The sequence below is a fragment of the Paramormyrops kingsleyae genome, chromosome 13, assembly GCF_048594095.1.
Source record: "Paramormyrops kingsleyae isolate MSU_618 chromosome 13, PKINGS_0.4, whole genome shotgun sequence".
In the NCBI taxonomy this organism is placed as follows: domain Eukaryota; kingdom Metazoa; phylum Chordata; class Actinopteri; order Osteoglossiformes; family Mormyridae; genus Paramormyrops; species Paramormyrops kingsleyae.
In genome coordinates, this window is record NC_132809.1 from 7,100,225 (window position 1) to 7,125,784 (window position 25,560).

Here is a 25,560-nt window from a genome sequence, read left to right on the forward strand (position 1 = left end):
TCATGCGCGTTTATAAACTGTTTAGATTTACAGTGCCAGCTTGTTTATTAGATGTATTAAAAGTAGGGTTTTCTAAATGGTTTCAAAGGAATTGCTTTTCTGTGGTGCAGAATAAGATCTTGATATGGAAATGAACTTGTTTTGATATTCAATGAGAAATTAAGTTGGCTAATTATAGTTGCTATTAGAATCCTGAGCAAGACAGTCAAATGTTTCCCATTATAGTCATATCTTTGAACTTCAAACTAATTGCCTGAGCCAAATCACCCAAAAACAAGAGAGAGGATTCCTCAGGGAGGCGCTGGAAACGTGAACCACGTCCGGAGAATGTGGCGGGATGCGTGGGACAGTCTGGAAGGAAATACCACAGCAGCTGATGTAGAACAACAGGAGTATTTATTTCTTTGTTTGTTTATTTGTTTATTTATGGTCTATAAATACAATATTAACTTATTCCCCACAAATTGGAGAACAAATCACCAGCTGTGGTGATTGACAGTCGGGAATGTGGTGATTGACAGTCGGGAATGAACTTCCGGCACGGTTCAGTGGAAGCTGGGATCCTGCCGATGACCAGTGGAAGCATCTTCCTCACGGCCTGGTAGCACCTGTGTGCCTTCGTACGAAGGTGGGGCATAATCTCCATTTGTGCAGAGTTAAACTTCTACTTACATTAATGTCTTATGACAGATTTGATTCATTTATAGGCCTATAAATCTCGTATATTCATACGTATACAAATTCTTTTGCTTCTGTGATCCAGATTTTTCCAGGCGTTCATAAATTCTGTTAGTGTTAAAACAAAAAAGCACCGACACCTTACTGTTTGGGTAACTATTAATCAAATCAGCACTTTTCTCTTGACGGTGTTTTCTGCAGAGGAAGAATAAAATTAAATAGAAACAGGGTCGAGAGTAGTCACTCTGAGAACAGAGAGCCTCTTATAGAAATGTCAAGGTTACTATGGGATTGAAGTCAAAAAAAGCAACTACAGATGTTTACTTTATTACAGTTAATTGTTTTACTTCTGGTGAAGAAGTTTGGTTAACATTTACACAAAGTTTTTATTCGAATACTTGCTCAACCCATTAGGAATTTCCTAAAAGATGACTGAGGTCTGCGGTCCAAAAGCTATAGAGGAGGCTCAGTGAGGTGGAGGAGAATCGATGGAAATTCTCCACCCTGGAAGCAGAACGGGGACCAGCGTCTTTAAATTTATGCTCAAGCTGCCAGTAGAAATAGCATTTAGCCCTGCTTTGCATTGTCTCCGTTGAGAACGTAGAAGCAGAAGGGCAGCTCAATGTTATCTTTTATCCTACATCAGCAGCAGAAGGAGAGATCTGAACAGGTCACATTCTGTGATATACTTCACTCCCCCCCCACCACACCCAGCTCTACCTGTCTTTTCAGCTCCCAGGGTGGCTGTTATCTCTGCTGCTCGAGGGGTGCTGTACACAAACATCAGGCCTGCTGGGGATATCGATTTTTGTCATGTAGTGAAAACTTTCTCTCATCTCTTTTGCACCCTTTAGATAATATTTTTAATTGTAAAGTCACACCCTCCCCAGTGCATGGACTTATGTTTGCCCATAATTTATAGCTGTTGGATCCTTGATCAATTGATAGCAGGGAAACCTTTGGTAAATAGAGTTTTAGACACATTGCCAATAGACCCTGGTTATTGATTGGAGTGTAAATTTAAAAACTTAATCAGGTCCTGAGATAAATCTTATCTCCGCCCCTGGCAAATTACAGGGCTGGCTCTGAGTCAGGGTACGCAGGTCAGCTGTGAAGGAGCACTGACCTTTCTGACTAGGATGATACCTCACTCCTCTTCGATCTGCCTGCATCGAGGGCATCTCCTCCCTGCTCCTCCTGGGTTACTCTACACTAAAGGCATCTCCTGCTCCTCCTGGGTTTCTCTACACTAAAGGCATCTCCCCCACTCCTCCTGGGTTAGTCTACAGTGAGGGCATCTCCTTCCTGTTCCTCCTGGGTTACTCTACACTAAAGGCATCTCCTGCTCCTCCTGGCTTACTCTACACTAAAGGCATATCCTGCTCCTCCTGGCGTACTCTACACTAAAGGCATCTGCTACTACTTCTCATGGGTTAGTCTACACTGAAAATATCTCCGCCCTACCTGGTTTAGTCTGTCCATGCTTTAAAAAAATGCTCATATAAATGTTTCTAGATTTTGAAATGTGACCAGCCTACTGGAAATATTGCTTAGGAAGGTCAGACACTTTAAACATACTTTAAATGTACTCTGTAGTTACATGTGGTTAAGCCAAAATGAAATCTCAGAGCTTCAAGGAATAGCAAACGCAACTTCAACCACTCAGAAGTGCAGAGGGTTTTTAATTTCTTTGGGCTACATGCGCACACACTGCACATTGCATACTTCTGTTTTTTTAAGCTAAGCAGGTAAACATTTCACTGAGGGGGGATAAAATGAGCTTGGAGGCATTTGTAAGATGTACCCTTAAGCGTTTAGCTCTTTATTTACATTCAGGAAAGAGTGTCTCCCACAGAGTGCAGGGGGAGCAATGAAATGAAACCCTGTAGCACACCTGTCATCTGAAGATCCCTGATGTGAATGTTAAGCAGGAGCGTTGCCAGTCAGGAGAATGCCCTTCCACATCTCATTGTGCTGTCCTCAGTCACGAAGCTAAGGGCGCGTCTCCAAAGAATGATTCTTGTTCTGTGATGAAGGGTAATGGAGATTTTTCTCTTTACACAAAACCACCTGGATGACCAGTTCGCAACTTCATCTGTTGCATTTGAATGTTGTGATGTGCGTTAGTTTCCAGGATGTATCTGGCTGTTACTCAGGCAAAGTTTGACTTGTATCGTGCATTTTACAAGCGCTTTGCAGTGAATTGCTGTCATATTACTCATGTGTTTATCTGATGTGCATGTTTGTTTTAACAAAAAAGAACAATGCGTTTTCTTTGGTATTGTTTTGAACTGTAATGTTTGCCAGAATTCTCAGGAATGGCTACACTCCATCACATGTTTTACTGAGTAATTTCTCGCAGTGAATAAAATGTGAATTTCACAGTGATTAGTGGAAGCATTAGCTCTCTCCTTGGGATTATGCTGGCTTCATTATCTCTGCGATTATGTTCCTGAAAATTCAGGAGCCAGCAGGATTACGTTAAACCAGCAAGGCCTCAGCTTCAGACTGGGATGTGGTGGGGATGGTTTTAGCTGGTCAGTGTGAATCCAGTGACACTGCGCACTGGCATATGAGGGTTTAGGGCTGGGGGTGTGGGGGCGACTTGTCGAGGCCATGGCCATCAAAGGGAACAGTTAAGCACAAGAGGCAGCAGCCCCAGGCCCAGAGCAGTGGAGGATCTGTCCTGGTACCGGCTGGCAATGGAGACTTTGTTCGTTAAGCCCACGAAAGACTCGTTTATTTAGTAAATATGCACGGAGAGCCCTCCCCGATAAACTGCCTCTTCCTTCTCTAATACCCCACAGCCAAAATCAATAAGTGGGATAATGCTTCAGCTGGCCCATCCACAGTATTCATCTAGAGTCTATTCGAACCCCTGAACACTGGGGGTGCATGAGAGGGACCGGCAGTCATTTCAGCTTTGTGACTTAACGTCTCCGTTTTGTGTTAGGTCATTGTCATGATTTCAGAAACTTTGGCATATTCTCTTTACGGCATTAGCAACACTACTAATGAGGCTTGGGGTCCTGAGGCTTGGTTACATCGCTGGCTTTGTTGTTGTGAGCGTAAGTGAGGTGGCCGGGTTCCCAATCTGTCTGTCGCTGTTTCTCCTTTACGGTCATTGTCTGGTTTCAGCCAAATTAAACTTTATCTCATTCTCAGTTTTGTGATGGCAGAGCTGCTATTTTTCCCTCCTCTACTCCAGCTTTTTCTGTCGTTTTTCCTCTTACAGCTTCATAGCTTCCTTCCCACGATAGAACCTGTCCCGGCCTTCCTGCTCGCTCTCTCTCTCTCTCTCTCTCTCGGCCATTTATATCCCTATTGATTTCCTCAAGGCCTGTTTTTCCTGAGTGCCGTTGCTCCTGCCTGCTCTGTGTTTTCCTCCCTGTTCCCCAGAGGCCCTTTGGCCCCATGCCAGGTGACAAGCCACCTTGGCAGAGTTCCTGGCGTAGATCTGGTTAGATTTGTCTGGGTAATAAGTTTGATGATGGGGGCTTAACTCCGGGGGTGGGGGGCGGCACTCAGGGAGGGGAGCATGGCAGCCTAGCCGGTCCCCCCTCCTGGAGAAAATGGGGGCCTGTAAGCTGGATGGGAGCAGAGGCTGGCGTGCGGCGTTGACTGTTGGGACCATTGTGACTCAACCACCTACAGTGCAGTCTATTAAAAAGTAGGGTGCTGGAAGCCGTCGTATATCATAGCGGACAGAGATAAGTCTTTCCCAGCTAGTGGTGGATCAATGAAGGTTACTGACATATCAGCCGGCAATAGCGAACGCGGCACCCAGGGCTATTTGTCAGCGGTGTGAGGCCCCGTACCTGTTCCCGTCGGCGGGTCAGGGCGGTGCCCTCGGGCAGCACAGGCACGGCAGCGGCTTTACGCCAGCGGCATCGCCGCATGCGGGTGCCACAGGAAGCCCCAACCTGTGTGCATCAAGTGATGGGAGTCTGTTACGAAGGCTTATTAAAAACAAATGCGTGGAAGGCTATATCAGAGTATTCTTAGATGTCAGTAACAGGCATATTAAAGTATTAAAAGCAAATTGTTTTTCTTCATTAATTTTTACTGAAAGGAGTTGAAATGAATTAACTCCCCAATTCTTTTGACCGTTTTACTATGTGAGCTGTAAATAAACATCCGTCCATCTACTGAGCGCTTATCCTGGTCTGGGTCAAGGGATTGTACCTAAAGACAGCAAAATATCAGTTTTCTCCTGCATTCCCATGCCGTTTCATCCCTAACTTGCAGGTCATCGCAGCCTGAGGCTGCGTGCTCAGCCTTCTAGGAGGAAATTGCATGTGGCATTCATTAGGCAAACGTCGGTGACCCTTGACCCCTGACACCGGCCCCCTTAGCTACCAGACAACTTTGTTCCTCACTATGGCTTCTCATATCCATTCTCTCCACATTTTCCAGAACACAGAGCATATATGCCTTTTATCAAATGCCTGGAGCAGAATGGGGATAATATTCCCTTTAGGTTAGCATGTAACCTTTTTGTAAACACATAGTCGTCCAGGCTGAAAGACCCAAGGAAGACCCACTGTTGCAGGCGATGTAGTTGGTGTACTCGGCTGCCCATAGCAGCCTTTGACCAATAGGAGACGTGGTTTGGGAAGAAGAAGGCGGGGCAAGTCTTCGCTAACTAATAAAAGCGCATAGAAGGCAGGTCAGACTGTTCCCAAAAGATCTTTAATGCTCGACCTTGTCTTAAGTTAGAGTGACTGTTCTCTTCAGCCCGACCTCACATTTTCAATCTTGGGCTAATGGTTTATCCCCCATCTACAGGGATATACAGCAGGCAGTCTGGCATATATGTGATTCTCCTTATCCCAAAAGGGGCTTATCTCACCCAGGCCAAGATTGACATATAGGATTTTTTTTTAAAGCGGCGATTACACTCTGCTGCTCTTTCCACATCATCATAAAGTTGTCCTTGTGTACTTTTGTACATCCAGGATTATGTATAACCAATTTCAAATTTATAGTGAACTTAATTCTACATTTGTTCTCTTTCATCCACTCCAGCATTTGCCTCTGGATCTCATAATAAATAAGTGCCAGTGCTGTTCTGCTGCATTGTTTACTTCTTGAGGACTTCCTGAGCCCTTCTTCATCCTCACCAGCGGTTCCTCCTCACATCCCGTGGCGCGTACACCGACTCTAATCTGTTGCGAACCTCTTCGTTTATCCAGTGGGTTTTGTGTATTTCATGTCGCCTGATCTGGGTGGAGAGCCTCTGTTTGGGGATGAAGACAGATGCTTTATGAGTGAAAAGTTTGCAGTTCGAATGTCCTGAAGCTCTCGCGCTCCGCTGGTGGCATCAGCCCTCGGCTCACGGCAGCGGAGCCCCGTTTTCTCCTTTGAAGTTTCAACTTTGAGAGAGCAACAGCTTTGTACAAAGCTCTACCTCGCTGTCCTTCAGGCAGCCCGAGCCAGGTCCGGTTGTTACGCCTCTCCGCAGAGAAAAATACCATTCTTTAATTTTTCTAACTGCATTCTTTCATTGACTGCTTTCCTCTTCAAAGCTGACCTGGGAAGACTGTGTAGATTAACAGATGCGGGTAGTTTTTTGGCGTCTTCCCCTGTGGCTGGAGTGAAGCTTTACGCCGAGCCCCTCACTCGCTGTGACTTGTCCCCGTCCCCGATGCTCTCACCGAAAAGCCGAGGTGAGACCAGTGCTGCCATGTGACTGGGAGGCCGCAGACCTTCCCAGTGCCATTTGCCAAAGGCGCCGTTTGGGTTGCAGTTGCTCAACATGTGTGTGTGTGTGTGTGTGTGTGTTTTTTTTAACATTTTAATGAGACGTTAATTCCATGTAAGGACCTGTTCAAAAGTTCCATCTTGTGACTCCCCACTGTCAGGCAGCTGTCCAAACAGAACGTCGGAAAACCGATACTTTATAAACATTTAACGACAGTTGCTGTGTGATCTGGCGCTGCTCCGTCAAAGGAAACAGAGGCCAGATTGAGGCCGACGTGAACTCAGAAACTGCTTTGCGCGGACGGATTCACGCCCCCTAGAGGTCACCCTACCCAAGACGGGGTCAGACGTATAAATATAATTGCATATAAATGCGAGCTACTCATGCTTCATCGCATTTGATGCCTGCGTCTGTGCAAATGTAACTGTTTGAGAATCTGATTCCACGCATTTCCAGTTAACGAAAATAAAACTGCATGGGGTGTCTGATTGCCATTGACCTGCCACCATCCTCATGATGCCTGCAGCAGCCCATCCACCTAGATTTTGCCTTTTGTGCCCCCCCCCCCCCCCCAAAGTTATTTATGACCATTGGGGGGGGGGGGGGAGGGAGGGCAGCAGAAATGCTTTTCTAAGCCAATGTTGGCCACGCCCCCCCCAGCCCAGAGCCTTGAATCACAGGCTTGGCATGCATGGTGGCACATTGTAGAGGACGGCTTTGGGTGTTCAGCCTTTTGTTCCTGTATTTTGAAGCGTGGTTGAGGAGTTCAGGTGCGGTTAGCGCTGGCAGCGGATGCCCTGGCCCAGGGCGGTAAACATGGGAGCAGGCGGGCAGCCAGATGCAATTCAACAAACTTTTAACCTCTTGCATCTAATCCCTTGTTATGTCAGTAACTCTCTCACTCGCTTTCTCTCTCTTTTCCCCTGTATGGTTTCTCTCTTTATGGTTCTGACCCCCTCCACTTCTTTAGTCGCTCCCTCTTTCTTTTCATGTGAAGTCAGTTCAGTGGCTTGACCTTTAAACAAGGACTAGAACACCACAGCTGTTACCGACTTCAAACGCAGGCCCGTTTAAACTGGAACACAAGCGAGCGCAGGGAATAATGCGGCCACTAAAATATGCATATCCTTCTCTGAAGCTCTCTGGACAAGCTATGACAAAGAAGATATCCTCCACATCGGCCTGGCCTTCCGCGCAGGCCCAACCTCAGACAGGGAGTGCAAACAAAGACCTGCTTCATATTTGGCATAATGTTTCCTTTTCAGCTGCATGGTTTGCATGAATGGGCGCAGGGGGAGGAAAGCGGCGGGTGTTTTGTAGGGGCCGCACCACGTCCAGAGACATGCGAGCACATAGCTTCAGATGTGGGCTGCGCAGGACTTACGCGGCATAGTAAACATAGCTTAGCTCCGGCCTTTACATCTTAGTGTTTTCCGGGGTGAGGTGACCGACCATGCGGCCAGAGAGGCTGTGTTCATGTGTGGCAGGTTTAAGATCAGTGTCTGATTTTTCTCATTGCCCGCTAGCCACGTCAAGCGGCCGGTCCGGGCCACGCCCACCGAAGGAAGGTTTGGGGCACGCGCAGGGGAAGCCAGACAGGCGAGATTGTTTCTAAATCATGCGCTGCCACTTTGGGGACCTTTCAAAATAGAACCTTTGTCAGACGAGAGGCGGTCATGACCATCGAAAGGAAGGGGGCTCGATGTTATTCAGAGCTGTGAAGAAACGAGTGAGCTGAGTGGCGGCTCTGTGTGAAAATGTGTCCCACGGCCCAGGCGAAAGCAGTACTCGGTTGCTTTTACCCCTCTATTTTACCCCTTGGGATATTACAGGGCTGCTCATGAGGGAATTGGGAGCTGGCAGAGAGGGGAAGGGCCTCTGGCCTTTCACAGGAGACACCTCGTTCCGTTCCGTGGAGAACACGTGAATCTCAGGGAGCGTCGTCAGCGCTACATGTCAGTGTGAAATAAGTGTGTAAGTTCTGTGGCCTTTTCCACCTACACCAAGAGAGCATCTTACTCCTTGTTTTTATCCTGCACTGGTGCTGGTGGGGGGGCATCATGGGAAAGCTAATCAAGCATAGATGCATCCCTCTCTGAAAACATATGGATGGACTTTTCAGCAGCTTGGTGTCCCAGTCGGTGTCCATGGGAACAAAACAGCTATTGTTCATTAACAGAAAGCTATACATCTGGGCACACCCTCTGAATTTAAATGTAGCCCCCTCAAACATAGATACTTGTTTGTTTTTTTGTTTGAATGAATAAATGAATGTTACATTTATATGGCCCAAAGCGTCGGGGCCCACTTGCTGCGTAGTGGTTAAGTATGGAGACTCAGCCTGAAGGTTGCTGGATTGAATCCCAGGTGCTGTGTTTCACTCGAAGGTCATACTAGCTTAAATTGTCTCCTGCTTTTGAGTAACAAACTGAAAAATGTTTGCATGTTTAAAGTGAACCAGTAACGAGAATGTGAAAGAATTACCCAGTTTTGATACTGTGGCTAGTCATTCCCTTATTTAAATGAGTTTATGGAAGTTTGGTTTTGAAGGTTTGCACTGTTGAAATTCCAGCATGTTTCCAGTCATCACCATCGCAATAAGAGCTACTTTACAGTGTCATAGCAAAATGTACTTTTAACTCATTTCTGCCAGTGCTCTTTGGATTTGAAATATCCTCTTTTGTCTGCTTCATTAATTCCTTTTGAAACTGTGAAAACTTCCATGAAACAATGCACACACAAAACTGCTTAATCGGTTTTTATTTCTGCTTTATCGCTGTTAAAATTGTACCATTTTACCTGCTGTTTTCACTACTCACTGAAGAGAATCCTGAATGACGGGTTAATGGAGGAGGGGTTAGGGTGGATCATAAGGGGATGTGCCCCCCCCCCCAAATTCTGTTACTTCCTGTAAGTGTGGGGGCACTCACCTCCATAGGTGCTTTATCCTTGTCCTGGTCTGGCAGATGCTTCAGTCTGGCTCTGCTGTTCACCTCCCCAGTACCTGGAAGCACCTTTGTGCTGCAGTTCCAGTAGAATGAGGAGCCCTTGCCAGCCCCCCCATTGCGGCTCCCTTCCAGCTGGCCCTGAGCGGCCCACCCAGCATCCATCTGCCTCGGTTTCGCGCTCAGTTTGATTTTATTCCCCTTTACCTTCTAACTGGGAGGTTTGGCTTCATCGTTTATTTGTGCCGTCATCCTCCTGAAGCTTTTCAAGGGAAGGGGCAGGTAGAGAGCTCTGCTTTTTCTTTTTGGACAAGAATAAACTTGTTCCAAAGGGGCACAATAAATACCTCTTTGTACTCGCTGACCATACGAATGTTTTCAGCCGACGTAAACCGGGTTTCTTCATAGCGTCATGCTTTCAAGTGGAATCTTGCCATTGGCCAATATATCAGTAATGTCGGTCTAGTTAAAGTTCAGGTGATTTGCTAAGCAAGGTGGTGGTAGACAGTGTTTGTAGGTTTGTGGGGCCACACTCAGTCTCCTTATGGTCCATAGAAGTGACTGCTGACTACTCCTAGGTGACTTTCTATGATTCTACAATGTCTTTTTCTATGATTGAAGGCTTTTCGTTTTTTTTTTTCTTTTTTACTTGGAAAGAATGGATGGTAATACTATCTCACTCACAGTTGCAAGAATTCTGCTTGTTGAGGTGAAGGGTTTCAGCTTTCTAACATGTATATAAAGTTTCACAGCACAATAGATCTTTTGTGTTGTGCAAAATGAACCCCCCCCCCCCCACCCCCACCAGTCATGCACCTGGGGGCTGCGAGCGCTCAGGTTTCCTCTGTCTTTATGTGCCGTTTCGTCACTTGGCCCCAGACAGCTGAAACATGCATCTCGCCAAGGTGGGCAGGCAGCCAGGGCCTCTTCCAGCCGCGCAGGGAGAATCCAGGAAAGAGAGGCAGCGCTTCCCGGCGGAATGTTAGCATGGTAACCAGGCCTGTGCGGGCCGGCCGGCGGATGGGTGGACTGACAGACCCTAATTACAGACCGACTTCTTTCTGAGCTGGTCGGCTCTCTGCTGCTGAAAGCAGAGGTTAGCATTTAGAAGCTTGCGAAGGGGGTTTTCCTGTGTGCTACTGAACGCTACGCTCTGATTGTGACTGAAATTCAGGCAGGAATTTGCTAAATCTGCTCTATCGGGGTCCCTTGTTACTACTAGCAGCTGTTGTCAGAACCTCTCCTGGACTTTTACACTGGCTCACATTGAAGGTTTGGGAAGAGGAGTGAGCTTTCGGAATAAATACAGATAGGATGGATACCAAATTATTGATCAAACTTAATTTGAAGCAGTTTTCATTACCATCTGCCTCACCCTGTCTGTCTGCCTGCCTGCCTATTGGTCTATTTGTATGTCTGTGCCTCTATTTGCCTGTGTACCAATTTGTGTGTCTGTCTGTTTCTCTCTCTGTCTGTCCATCTGGACTTTTACTTGTCTTTGTGTCTACCTGCCTGCGCAAGTCTGGGTCTAACTGGTGGGCTTGAGGAAGCCCCCTCACGTGGCTCTGGCGCTGACCCCCCCACTTCTGTGCCGATCCCCACATGTCTCTTGTTTACAGGCAAGCTTGTCCCCTTCGATCACAGAGGCATGCCGGTCCTGGGATCCCCACAGTCTGCTCTCTGTGTATTTAATCGTTAAGAGAGAACAGATGTTCCCTGTTCGGCTTCCTCTGCGTTTGATAAAACATGGTGGGTTTCCGACAGCGCCCTCTGTGGCGTGATTTACACAGCGCGTGTCCTGGAGTCGCTTCTCCCAACCAGGCAGGGCGGCACCACCCCCTGGCAGCTCATGCTACTTGTGCTTGTGTGCTAATCTTCTCAGTTTTATTGTCTTTATTCATGCAGGAATAGCAGAAGCCCGTCCATTCCGAAGTAGGCATAGTGTCACGATTTGAGGGAGCTGAGAAGGAGCCCCTTTGATCTGTATGCGAAGCTACGATCAGAATAAAAGAGGGATATTTAATGATCCCACTCAGTTGTTTCGCAACAGTGATCCAGACAGCCATTCCTTCATGGGTATGGATATTGGTAGTTACCTAGACATGGCACCTGGACACAAATTTGTCTGCTTAAGCCATTCACTTTTCTCTTAGATTCTGAACTGGGTTTCGTGCATGTTAAACCAGGATTACGCAATCAATTATGGTCCGTGCAAACGAGGATTACTTAAAACACTCCACTTGCCCACCTCTCTCGCTGGGCTGAAGCAGCAGCAGTGAGGTGTGTGAGCGAGGAATGCCTTGGAGGGCTACGGTGTGTTCTGGGCTGGAATAGCGATGAGCTGTTGTCTGGCATTTTAATATTTTCCTGGGTATTCATTTGGTTTTATGTATTATCTATATAAAGAAATAATTTTAAGAATTTAATTAAATCTTAACAGTGGGTGATTCCTCAGTGACATGTTAATTTTCTTCCCCCCGAATCTAAATTCAAATTTCATTATATTTTTTATTTTCTGCACATACATATGTAAGTCTGTGAAAATATTTTTCACTCTGAACAAAAGCTCATAAACTTATCTGCCTAAGTGAGGGAGGGACAATGCACCAAGCACTGAGCAGCTGACGGCACAGTGTGAGGGAGCGGCCCGCACCCAGGGCTAAGCCGCTGACGTCACAGTGTGAGGGAGCGGCCCGCACCCAGGGCTAAGCCACTGACGTCACAGTGTGAGGGAGCGGCCCGCACCCAGGGCTAAGCCACTGGCGACACAGTGTGAGGGAGCGGCCCGCACCCAGCGCTAAGCCGCTGACGTCACAGTGTGAGGGAGCGGCCCGCACCCAGGGCTAAGCCACTGGCGTCACAGTGTGAGGGAGCGGCCCGCACCCAGGGCTAAGCCACTGACGTCACAGTGTGAGGGAGCGGCCCCACACCCAGGGCTAAGCCACTGACGTCACAGTGTGAGGGAGCGGCCCGCACCCAGGGCTAAGCCACTGGCGTCACAGTGTGAGGGAGCGGCCCGCACCCAGGGCTAAGCCACTGGCGACACAGTGTGAGGGAGCGGCCCGCACCCAGGGCTAAGCCACTGGCGTCACAGTGTGAGGGAGCGGCCCGCACCCAGCGCTAAGCCACTGACGTCGCAGTGTGAGGGAGCGGCCCGCACCCAGGGCTAAGCCACTGGCGTCACAGTGTGAGGGAGCGGCCCGCACCCAGGGCTAAGCCACTGGCGTCACAGTGTGAGGGAGCGGCCCGCACCCAGCGCTAAGCCACTGACGTCGCAGTGTGAGGGAGCGGCCCGCACCCAGGGCTAAGCCGCTGACGTCAGTGTGAGGGAGCGGCCCGCACCCAGCGCTAAGCCACTGACGTCACAGTGTGAGGGAGCGGCCCGCACCCAGGGCTAAGCCACTGACGTCACAGTGTGAGGGAGCGGCCCGCACCCAGCGCTAAGCCGCTGACGTCAGTGTGAGGGAGTGGCCCGCACCCAGGGCTAAGCCACTGGCGACACAGTGTGAGGGAGCGGCCCGCACCCAGCGCTAAGCCGCTGACGTCACAGTGTGAGGGAGCGGCCCGCACCCAGGGCTAAGCCACTGGCGTCACAGTGTGAGGGAGCGGCCCGCACCCAGGGCTAAGCCACTGGCGTCACAGTGTGAGGGAGTGGCCCGCACCCAGCGCTAAGCCGCTGACGTCACAGTGTGAGGGAGCGGCCCGCACCCAGGGCTAAGCCACTGGCGTCACAGTGTTAGGGAGCGGCCCGCACCCAGGGCTAAGCCACTGGCGTCACAGTGTTAGGGAGCGGCACTGCCTGGAATGATGTGACCCATAATTGACGCCACACATGGCCACTAAGCCCTGACAGTTGCTGTTTTAAAATTTTCCCTTTCCCAATAATCCCTTAATCATTTTTGCTAGTGTTGGCTGTGTAAATGAAGCATATGGGAAACATATGAACGCCTTTGAATAAGTGGTGCTGTGTGCTGATTGCTGCCTTTCTGCTGCGTTACACGCAGCTGCTCCTGCACCTGTGCTTCACCCCGCACACAGCCTCGGCCCCCAAAGCAGAACCGCTGCATTAGATCCTTCTCACACGTGTTCCTGATACTTAAATAACATTATTCATTTGTATCTGAGTGAGGAGAGAAGGCAAGTGACAATGGGGGGTGGGGGGGCATGTTGAAGTCTGAGGCTGGATCAGCTTCTTAGTGAAAACGTTGTTTTTGGCTGAAAATTTGTCAATGGAGTAAAAAAAACAAATGAATGTCAGCATATTCCAGTATTGGGCTTCTGGAAGACAAACTGGTCATCATCACCGTGATCTGTCACCTTGTGTAACTCTGTGTTTGCTCTCCTCTGGCTTATAACCAGAGATTCATGCTAGCCAAGGGCCCAGAGACAGATTTTGGTCTGGCTGTTCCCCTTTGTGTTGCTATGAATCTCCATTTCCCTCATTTGCTTTCCTGGTCTGGTTCACTTATAGTATGTTGTGAAAAGTTGTCTTTCTTTGGGGGTGGTGGGGTTGAATCTCCTGGAAAGCAGCATAAAATATCCCTGAAGAAAAGCTCATTGCCCTAAATCATATGCACTGTAAAAACTAATCTATAGAATTTACCCAATAAATGTGAGGTAACAATTTGCATCGACTTTGGTGGGGTAGATTTAATCCCATATATTGAGTATAAACTATCTGAAGTAAAAAGCTATTAAATACTTGCATAAATTGGGTAACAATACCTCACATTTATGTATATATTCAACAGCTACTTACTCATTAAAATTAGGTCAAAATTATCTCTTCAAATCAAAGTTAATTAATATCAGTTAATAACAATTACTTATTCAGAGAAGGTAAAATGTACCCCCCACAATAAAGACATTCAGATGGTTCATCAGATCAATGTTTTTAATCCAAAAAATCCTATGAAACACTCACAATATAGTGCAGCACAACAGCTTTACACAACATTTCAAGTAATGAACCTGTTTTATAACTCACTGATCTATCAAATGTTGTTTCAATAATGTTGGATAATAAAACATATCCCTGTTTTAGGACATCCAGATCAGAGCGGAAAAGAGAAGTGAGGAGAGAAGGAAGCAGAGAAGAGAAAATGAAAGGATTAGTGAGGAGATCAGAGCAGTGCTGGATGTCCAATCACATTAAGATTTTCTTGTATCTAAACTCTTAGACTAAACTCTTTGTGTCTCTTCAGATTTACACAACAGTGACTGACCAAATCTGTGGTCCAGGTACATTCATATAACAAATAACCGAACAGCCTTGTTTATATGCAGCAATGATGCACCAAATTATCAAAAAACACAGAATAAAGTGCTAAATAAAGTACAACAGCTTCACACAACAATGAACGAATTGACTTGTTTTATAACTCACTAAGATAACAGTTTCAAATGTTGTTTCTGGATAATTGGCTACTGCAAACAACACATACCACTTATTCTATTTTAAAAATCAAAAGCACACACAAACTCCACATGGTTGTTTCTGTGCATGTACAGTATCAAATATCTGGATAAAGATAAAACAGAACACCAACATTCTTTAGTTTTTGAGCTTGCTCTCACTCTCAAAGATAGGATGAGAATAAAAGAAACAAACAAATGGGGAGGGAAAGAGGGTAGAAGGAGAGATCAAAATTCTTCAGGCCACTTTCTATTGGTATTCCTTTTCTGTCAATCTGGGGGGAATCACAGAGCAATGGATATTAATATATATTAATATTCATGCTTCATATAATTAGCTTCATTCCTGCGCCTATTCAATATATTAGAAAAAGCTGGCGTTGACTAGTTTCTAACCTTAAAACCAGCGGTCAGACACAGTCATGCATGCTGACTAATCTTGTAAAAAGCACACCACGACAGCATTTCAACTTACCGGCAGTTGTGCAGACGGTGAAAGCCCGGGACACAACAAACCGATGGCAAAGAACTAGCAGTGACGAAAGCAGACGTGCCGTTGCCTTGCGTTGGCCTGGGGTCAATTTGTTTATTTGAACACATCAAACCGACGCATGGAACACAATAAACCAAGTTGCCTGACCGACGCGACGTTGCCCAACGGCCGACCGTCGGCTTGATGTGTCCCGGGCCATGGTGATGCCAGCGAGTCCAGCGACAGATTCAAACTTTAATTTCAAGTAATGGCATGTTAAACAAACGAACGCCGAATACAAGTGAAGTGTAATATCTCATAATTAAAAAAAATATATACAGCACTCCTATGTAAATAGCTTACCTTCACTTCTGCTGTTCGATGGCAGCCAGAGAGAGGATCCAGTGTCGCCCACACTCACTCAAAAACGCGGGGTGACGCATGCGCAATTTAAAGCAAAAAAACTCACGGTTTGGGGGTATATTTTACTGCATTTTTCTATGTGATGGTTCTTACTGTTGACGAATGGGTAGCATATGTAGAATTTACCCATTACTTTAGAATTCGTTGGCTGGCTGCAATAATCATGTAAATTTTATATGGTTTCCACAGATTATATTTACCACTCTCCAAAATCACTTTTTTCAGTGTGTAAGTGCCAGGGCTGTTTTTGGGAGGGATGATTTTTTTGTGCTTTCTAGCTGCTCGTTCAGTGACAGCTGATAAATGACTCAGGGCTTTCTTGTCTGTGTACATCTGTGGTCTTTCGTGAAGCATTATGTCCTAATCAGGTGTAATAGGGAAGAAATGCTGATTGAAAAGCTCTGCTGGGTCTAAGCAGCGGTCCATGTAGGGGAGGGGGTGCTGAATGACACACAGGGGGCCGGTGGACAGGGCCAGGTGTCCTGTTACTTACTGGGAGCCAAGCTCAGGTAGAGCTGTACCTTCTCTGTCCTCAGGGACGGGAAAGTACATTATCTCCCTGCTTAATTACAATATGACAGTACATCAGTATGAGAAGATTGTGGATGGCCATGCATATGTTTTAATCAGTATTGCTCCAACAAAAAGTGAAAATATGAGGCAGAGCAGTGCAATTTGCTCTGTTTGTCCCCATTTTGAAATGAGGCCTACTTAATTAAGAAGCATTGAGAATCTACAGATAGCATTCCTTAATGAGCTTAAGCTGGCTGCTGTAACCAGATCCACTGCATTAATGACAACACAGGCTCCGTGAAAGGCTCCATTGTTCTCCAGATAATTGTGCTTTTAGTTAACACGGCTGACGAAGGCTCCCCTTGTTAGGGGACTGGGTTCCTCTGTCAGCGGCGAGAGAGGCGAGGACGGGTCCCCGATTCGGACTGGCCCCGTTCCCACTTTGCCAAGCCCACTTGTGCCGCCTCCAGAAAATCCCCTCGGCAAACAGGAGAATTAGCAATCCCTGGAGGGGGCGCAAAAGTGGAGGAGGTGCAGCTAGCTGGGATGTTAATTATATTCCCTGAATCTTAATGAATGAAGCGCGATCAATAGAATAAGTAAACAGTATGCTGATTACTCCAGCTAATGACTGTTAGTGCTAAAGTCAAGGTAGTCTAAGAAGGAATGTGTCGCTCCGTTTGTTTAAAGCGAAGCCCCTGAATAGCCGCGAGTCAAGCAGCATGTATCAGAGCCGCTGTGTGGGATTCGAGAACGCTGGGTTTCTCATTAAACACGCCTAAGCGTGATTCCAGTCAGAGAGACAGGAATTGTCTGTGTGATCTGAGATGCAGCTAGACAGACAGAGCAGGAGATGGCCAAATGAGCTGAGCTGCAAACCTGTATGTTATGTCTGTGTTACGTATATACAGTGGTACCTTGGTTCTCGAACTTAATCCGTTCCGGACTCCGGATCGAATCCTTAAAAGTTTGAGTTCTGATCGAATTTTTCCCATAAGAAATAATGGAAAACCAATTAATTGGTTCCCGGCCCCCCAAAATTACACCTAAATATGTTTTTTTTTCTTTTTTTAGCATTTAAACACAAACTGAACAGGATAAAACAAGAAGAGCATTTTTTTCTTAATGGTTTCCAAAACGATAAAGATCTTATCCCAACATTACCCCTGTCGTGCCCCGATCGTCCGCTCCTTCCGTGTGCCACGCCCCCTCATTAACCTCGTGTGGGATCCCCATGTGATCAGCTGTTTCTGGTTGTCGTCATTAGTCCTCTGTATTAAGTCCGCGTTTCAGTTTGTTTCCCCAGTCTGGTCATTGGGTGCGTTCGACTTGCTTTCAGCGCTGGCTTAAAGCAATGCATTCTGATCCTGACGCAATGTATTACGGTTAGATGCATTGCGACCTCTCATCCAGCTGCACAAACTGGAACCCCCTCCGTGACGACACACCTTTGCCCTTATTGGCTGAAGAGTTTAGTTACACGCATGACGTTTGTATCCCAGGCAGTTCCGATGCGTAATCTGCTATTTCTCTCGAATGTAAAGCAGTGAGAACTGGTTTTCAGTTAATTTACCTGGTAAAATAAAGTTTAAATAAATGACATAAATGCTCTAATAGTACACGTAAGTTAGTGGTTTATTTATTGTTAGTTACTGTAATGTTGCGCTGCTTTATTTGGTTAATCGTCCAGTCTGTGAAGAAGGCATTCAAGTAAGAATTGCATTGTAGTATGACTCATCTCCTGGCGCGTACAATTTATATTAGGTCGGCGTTCACGATTCGACTTCTGATATTCAGATCGAGTTCTAGGTCAAACTGGTTTGTTCGACTTTCAAGAAATTTGAGTTCTAGTGAGTTCGAGAACCGAGGTACCACTGTCTTACATTGTGGGGTCCGATTGTCCCCATAATGTAATAAAAACCTGCTGTTTTGACACTTGGGACCATTTTTTCAGTGCCAACAAGGGGAAACTCAATTTTTATAAAAATCTGTAACTGCAATCAAAAAACTAAAAATGTCAAATGTCTTGTATCTTATTTGGTTACTTATGGGGTTGGGGTTAAGGTTGTCATTGTTGGGATTAGGGTTTTTCTCATTGAAATGAATGGAGAGTCCCCACAAAGATATGAATACAAATGTGTGTGTGTGTGTGTGTGTGTGTGTGTGTGTGGACTGTTCTGTGCCCACCAGCAGTCTCACCTGTCTGGCTTGCTGCCTGAGATCTCAGTTGTATCCAGTCAGCCAAAGCTGTTAGAAACTCTATATCCTCTTCTAGGTGGAGAGGGATGGTGGCCAAGAATGAACCGTTTCACTGTGTCGGCTGGCAGCCTCCCTGAGCTGCTGCCTCTGTTCACAGCCGTGCTCATACAACCTGTTATAGGTGAGGGGGGGCGGGGGGCGGGGGTCGGGGACTGTGGGTTTGTATCTGTATCGAACCCCAATAGTTCCCAAGGAACAAACACTAATTTTTATTGAAAACCCATTAGCAATGGATATGGAAATAAAGAAAATGAATGTCAGCCAGTTCTGGGCTGGACAGTGCTGTGCGTCCAGCCCAAATGAATCAAGCGATCATTCTGTCAAAAGGCCCTATGCAAAGTCAAAGTATATCTGATGCCTATCAGAAGACATTCATTAATGCTGCCAGATCGCTTGTGGGATGCTGGAAATGAATGATGAAATCAGGCTCAGCGCTGAAAAGTCTGCCATTTCTCCGCCTGCAATGAAATAATAGATTTGTTGCATTTTCCACTAACTAACTGGGTTATATAATAAAACTATAGCTGCTGTTACATGTGTAAACATGCAAAGACTGTATACTCTTTTCTCACATAAAACACCTTCACAGATTGGACAGTTCTGTGGAGTGCTGCGTACATTGAAGCATGTGGGTCAGAACATTTCATTCATTCATTCATTCATTCATTCATTCATTCAATCCTCTTTGTCCCTTGTGGGACATAAGGCTTCAGTGATCTCTCTCCATCGCATGTGGTCCTTTGCACCTTGTTGTGCTTCTCCCCATGACAGGATCATCTTTTGAAGCTCCTTTACCACAGTACTACGCCAGGTGTTTTGGGTCTGAACCAGCCCGTTTTCATTTTGGTTTTGTGTTGCAATGAACCTGAATATCCAAGGAGCGCAAACTGACCCCAAAGGAATCACAGGATCACGGTCATCCTCACCTTGGAATAAGCTTCTGTAACTGTGACTGAGCCGGTTTTTGGTGAGGAAATTGCACGTGCCAAGAAGTTGGAGCTGATTGCACTACACTCCACAAAGACTCACTCTTTCGGTCAGGTGCTAATGGCAATCAAACATGATCCCCATCCTAGAGGTGCACCAATCCCCGCGAGAGGATGAGGATGGGAAACACTGCACAGTCCTCATAATGCAGAGTAGCCGTAATAGTGTCTGCTTAGAATCCAGCTTTCGGTTCCTGTATCTGGTGCGTAGACAAATAAGTGGCCTACGCTATGATTCCCACACTTACTGTTTAACTTCTTTGTATCTTTAATGGTGGCTTCCTAGTTTCCTTTTAATTAACACCTTAAATAAAACCGTCAGATCCTCCAGTTTGAATAAATCTCTTTTAAATGATCTGTGAGAGAATCATCTCTAAGTACCTGCCCTTGCAGCCCCCTCTACATGCTGCTCTTCACAGAGCGTTTTATTTGTTGTTATGTTAAGTGTCTTTTTTGATAAGCGCGGGAGAAAGGAGAGGACGGCCGCAGGATTTGATGTGTCCACTGTTTGAAGCGGATGCTCTAGTCGTCTTCAAACAGGATTGAAAGCGAAGCTCGTCTAGGTCTCAAGGCCTCCTCAGAATCTACCTGGCGGGTCTTTTTTGGTAGTGGGCTATAAAATGCACTCAGCCGGTTCCCAACGAGCGAATGCCGAAAGGAAAGGCGAAAGCCGAAAAATCTGCTTACACGCTCAGTCATAATCTGTTTCAGAAGTCCGCGTGTCGTATATATTTCAATAATCTTGCTAATTTCTTTATAGAAAGGGCCGCTGGGTTATCTATCGCCACGGCTCCCATGGGAAGAGGTGGGGGCCAGACGTTGCCGCGTGCAGGATGTTTGGCAAACCGCGCGCATACCTGCCAGGAGACGAGATCGCACATGTCTGCTGAGCGTCGCCCCAGGCGTCGCTGCCGACTGTGAATAACCAGATGGTGACAGCAGCGCAAACAGGTGTTCCTGGTGCCTTCGGTGTTTACTGCCCCCGCCTCCACCGCATGAAAGGTGGCAGCCACTGCGACGGTCGTTTGCAGAAGTGCATCATGACCTTCGTCTAGTTCGCGAGAGAACCCCGCGTGCGCTGGCCCGTGAGGGCGCAGGATGCTCGCTCACGTGGGGCGTGTGCTGGTGGGATGACATCTGGAAGGTGAATCGATGCGCCTGTGCCAAGTCCGACCTCACGAGGGACAGCTGAGTGGCCAGATTTACCGGCATGAGCTGCCCTTTGACTTTCCTCCCCTGCAGGACTATTGCTTAGTTAACGTTAGACTGATGAGATTTCAAATAAAAACCATAGCATGGTGCAAGAGATCAAGCACTTCTCAGCATAATTAGAAACGCTGGCACTGATGTTCAGCTGGGGTCTTGGCCTTGATGTGTGATTTAATTTGCTTCTCGTGGTCCAGATTGATGCCCATTCTATGTGGCATTGATGGAGCATCTGTGAACTCTGTCCTCATACTCTGTAGAGCTCTATAGCTGTTCTTGCTAACGGTATGTTAGAAGCGGGTCACACAACAGATGCTTAGCTTTATGTGGGGATGGTGCCTGAGGTCTGGGTGAACCAGGCTCCCTTTGGTCGCTGTGTGGGAGAGGCTCCTCTTTGTCCCCTGGGGTTGTCAGTTGTACCATAGGGTGGCAAATATCCGGACCCCTGGCAGCATCATCCCACAGTACACCTGGCATTGTGGACTCCTGTGCAATTATGCATCCCAATTAAGGGCCATGGGCCAATTAGTCACCCTGTCAGCTTACATGGGCCAAGCGACAGGGCATCTGTCAGGGCAGGGCTGCTCTGGGAGATACGGCAGCCATTTCACAGAGCGCCACCCGCCTAGAGAAGGAAGTGGCCAAACTGCAGGCAGACCGCCATTTCCATACAGCGGCTTGTGTGGTGCCTTCGCTTTGCATTGACCTTTCTACCTGTGCATTTTTGGGACGGCAGAGCATGGAAATGCTCTTACATCCAAATCTGTGTTCGGTGAAAATCCAGGGGTCAGCAGTGTCTCCTTCAAAGTCGAGGGGATTACAGCCCAGCAGAATACTGATGGGGAGAAGAACCAACCTACCTGTCTCAAACCAAACAAGGGGCATGTTGATTTCTGAGGGCAATAATGGAAAAATCTTAGATTCTGCGTAGTTTCCTGAACCTTCTAGGAACATTTTTTGGTTAAATGCCTGAACAAATATAATGAACTATGAAAAAGATAGACCTTGTTTGTATTTTTTGGCTTCTTGGCATAGTTTCAGACATATGCCAGTGTGCCATCCATGCCCGCTGGTGCCTTCTCCCTTCTAGCCTTCATATAGTGCAGCATTTGATATTAATACAATAACAGTACTGTAACGCAGAATCCCAAGTGCTGCACACCATTCACACAGAATTGGCACACATTGCTATATGCGGGTAATTCTTCCATATAATTAAAGCATTGCGTCTTAGAGATTGTACAGATATACAGTGATCCATTTCTCGCCATTACCTTCTTATCTGATCTGAGTGCCCCTGTAAGACCTTGGAAAATGAGCCCCAGGACAGAGACTGGGGAGAGTAGCAGCAATGCTGGATAGGAGCTGAGCAGCACTTTGCAGAGTTTGTGTTACTCTGCCTGTTCTCACCGGAGCCCCAGGATCTGGTGATCGTTACCCAGCCATGCAAACCTCGGCAGGGCTGTGCTCAGTAGCCGCCAGCCACCTCTCTCCTCTTAGCCTTCCCTGATGTCCCACTGCCCCTAACTGTACCTTTTACTCTGTCTGAGGTATCCTATGGAAAAATCATTGCAGATTAGTCATTTTTATTTCCTCTACATTTGAGCATCTCAGTCCCTTCAATTTGAACGCATCTTTGGTTAGGTTTGGCCCCAGAGAACAGAGGTCTACAGAAAACTGATACGTATGACAGTCCTAAATAACACAGTTGTAACTGGAAAGCATTACACTAAGTCTTCCTGCAGTCACATGCTTCCTCACATTCCCTTTTCTCCCCTCTGATTCGCCGACACCACAATTGAGATCCATGACAGTGTCAGGCTTGTAACTGCCATGACATGGAAAGCATTTCCGGCCCCTTCTGCCTCTCCTCGTAACCACAGGCCCTGTCACAGCGTATCGCTGCAGAGCAGTCTGGGTAGTTCAGCTCCCTGCTTCTTCACCAACCCAGCTGTTGGCCAGATGTCTGAAGTCTGCTGCTGGGAGACAGGAGATAAGAGAAGTGCGGCCTGTTTAGTCAAGATCTGGCTCGCGGTGGTTCAAGCCGCTCTCCGCAGAGTCGAAAGAGGGGACCGCGGGGTCGTGTTAAGACTGCTGTGGTCGGCGTGATATAAACTTTCACAGCCCGTGTCATACCTAATGCCTCTCTTCCCACATGCGGCTCTGTGGCATGATTTATAAGTAACAGATGAGCAGCATAAAGACGGATGTGCTGGTCTGAATGAGCAGAGCATCGATTAGTGCAATTAGGCATCATGTCCTCTGTCGAACTCCGGTAAATAAAGAGGACAGAAGACCATCTTGGCTCCTCTGCTCGACTGTGGTTTTCTCCGTTCTTTCATACGCTGGAGCAGCTCGAGGCCTGTAACTACGTTTCCATATGAAGTTTCTCCTCAGTCCTGTAAGCCTCTTCAGCCCTTGCTACTGGCTGCTCAACAATGCCGCCATTGTCTCAGATTTGACGTGGCAGCAACTTTGATCATCTTGTGTTTGCAGTCCTGGTCCGGTATCAGCTTTCCTCGGCAGTCCTGACACGGCCCCATGGTCGCCTTATTCCACTCGGCTGAAGGCCGTCTCTCTCCCCCTCCACGCCCTCGCGATCCCTCCAGGAACCCCCGCCTCTCAGCTGCCATTTCCTGTAGTACCTGTTGACAGTCAGCCGGCTGCTAAAAGCTCGCCGGACGATCCGTGCAGATTCTGAAGCGGACGCGGGAAGGAAAGGTTAGGATGTGGTCGTATCACGTTTTGAAATCGCTGCCTTGACATCCGCTCGTTCTGTGCCCCGCCATGGTCCTGAAAAGCGGTCACCAGCTAAACGCCGCACACACCTGCTGCATGGACCATTGGTGTTTTCATTAAAACAAGCATATCGAAATTCCTTCTGCAGAACTTTGTAATGAACACGCTGTTTTATATATTTTTATTTTTTGAAGAACTGCTGATGTCTTCCGGTGTGCTTCCTTTCCTCAGATGTGAGGACAGTGCTGTCTTTGATGTTCTGTTCTGTGGAGCTGGACGATGGGGGGTGGGGGTGGGGGTGGGGGTGGGGGGGGGCGTGCCTTCAAAGGTGCATGCTAAGCCTCTTTTTCTGCTTTTCCCTCTGCTGACAGACTATTATTTCAGTTAAGGCACTTTTGCTTCAACAAGTTGAAGGCTGCATTAGCATCCATCCTAATAAACTCTTGCGCATAGACAGCTGCATCCAAAATAAACAGTTCTGTTGTTTTTTTTTTTATTGTTGCCATCTTTTAAACCTGTATGTTATGTTGCTGCCTGGTCTCTTGAAAAGAATGAGTGTAATTTGTGGTTATTGCCCTGACATAGCTGTTGGGAAGGAATCAGCCAGTGTAAAATAACCCTGTGTGCTCCATCAAAGTAAAGAGGACCTTAAATGATTCATTACTGCCATGCTCTCCTTCTAGTTGACATTTCCGTTCACCAAGATTCATTCTGACAATGCATGTAGGTAATGTGCAGTACAACTATTACTGTGGGGATAACTCTTAACTTACACCACTAAAATCAGCCTGCCTGTTTGCTGCTCTGCTTAACATTTGTGGTCTCTTTCTGTGGGCCTTGTTTTTGCAAATTAACATATGGATACCTTGCTAAGAATCCCAAATATTCTTTGCAGGAATGTGGTTTAAATATGAATTTTGATTACATTTAAAAGTGAGCAGCCAGGTCACGTGATCTGGGAGAGGCTTCTGGTTGGTGTTTTTAAATTCCCATATTTGCTTTTTTTTTTGTGATTCTATACAGAGCACGTGAGTCTGGCCCTCGGGGCTTCAGATAACAAACTGCACTACTGCTCCACGAGGAAGAAGGACTGCAATACCATAGAGAGATCTTATCGGTTTTGTTGTTGTTTTTCTCGCAAAAAGCCATCAATTGCCTCCACTCTCTCTCAGGGCTGAGAAGTCAAGGTGAACCAGGTCAAAGAAATGTCTGATTATAAGACAAGCACTGTTATTCAAAACAAAACAAAGCCGAACAGGATATAGCTGACTTGATTACAGCTGTCAGCTCTCTTCTGTTTACCTTGCCATTGAAAATGAGGCTGCATGGCTGTAATGCATTCTTTAAAAAGACTTTGGCAACTGAGCAAGTGTGAGCATTGGAAACTAATTGGCTATGAACCCTACCGCTGTACAGGAACCGTTTAGACTTTGGGGCCATCTTCAGGATTCGTTTTTGTTCTCACTGGCAGCTCGGCTAAGGCTGACCTCTCCTGACTTCTTTTAAAAGCATTCCCAAAGAAAAACATACATTTGGGCCTTTTATTTCTCATAAACGTGTCAGCGTTCGCAGTGCTAATCCCACTGTGTTCTCCCTTTGTGCTCTATAAGCAGGACATTATACAGTTTCTTTATTAATGCTGCTTAATAAACAAGAAAAATCTTCTGGAAAGCTGTGAAAATCAGCTCCACTCTGAGGTTTTATTGTTTAATGTGACTGCAGCTCTCTGCCTCCATGATGCTTCAGCAGAACAGGCTGTACTGTGAAGCACATAAGACAGGTGCTCTTCTTCTCCTCCTCCTTTTCCTTCCCTCTTCTTTTTCTTCTCCTACTCCTGCCTGTTCTCCTCCAACTCCTCCCTCGTCTTCTCCTTTTATTCATACTCCTCCCTCTTCCTTCTCCTCCGACTCCTCCCTCATCTTCTTTTTTTATTCATACTCCTCCCTCTACCTTTTTTTTAAAATATTCCCTCCACCACCCTCCCTCTTCCGACTGCTTTGTCTTCTCCTTTTATTCATACTCCTCCCTCTTCCTTCTCCTCCTACTCCTGCGTCTTCTTCCCCTCATGCTCCTCCCTCTTTTTCTTCTCCACTTCCAACTCCTCCCTCATCGTCTTCGCTCCCCCTTCTTTAGCTTCTCCTCCAAATCCTCCCTCTTCCTTCTCTTATTCTCCTTCACCTTCCAAAAAGACTCCCTGAAGGGCAAAGTATAGATTGCACT

General features: G+C 46.8%; 1 protein-coding gene and 1 long non-coding RNA gene across 2 annotated transcripts in view; one reads left to right on the forward strand and one right to left on the reverse strand.

Moving 5' to 3' along the window:
* The window catches only part of LOC111858174 (zinc finger homeobox protein 3-like), a 125,437-nt gene that overhangs the window by 14,843 nt on the left and 85,034 nt on the right, over nt 1-25,560 (forward strand). The window lies entirely within an intron of this gene.
* Nucleotides 14,208-15,846, reverse strand: LOC140578257 (uncharacterized). The gene is made up of 2 exons (XR_011982355.1): nt 15,218-15,846; nt 14,208-15,017 (listed from the first exon to the last, which is right to left on the reverse strand). It is a non-coding gene; the product is annotated as an uncharacterized lncRNA (long non-coding RNA).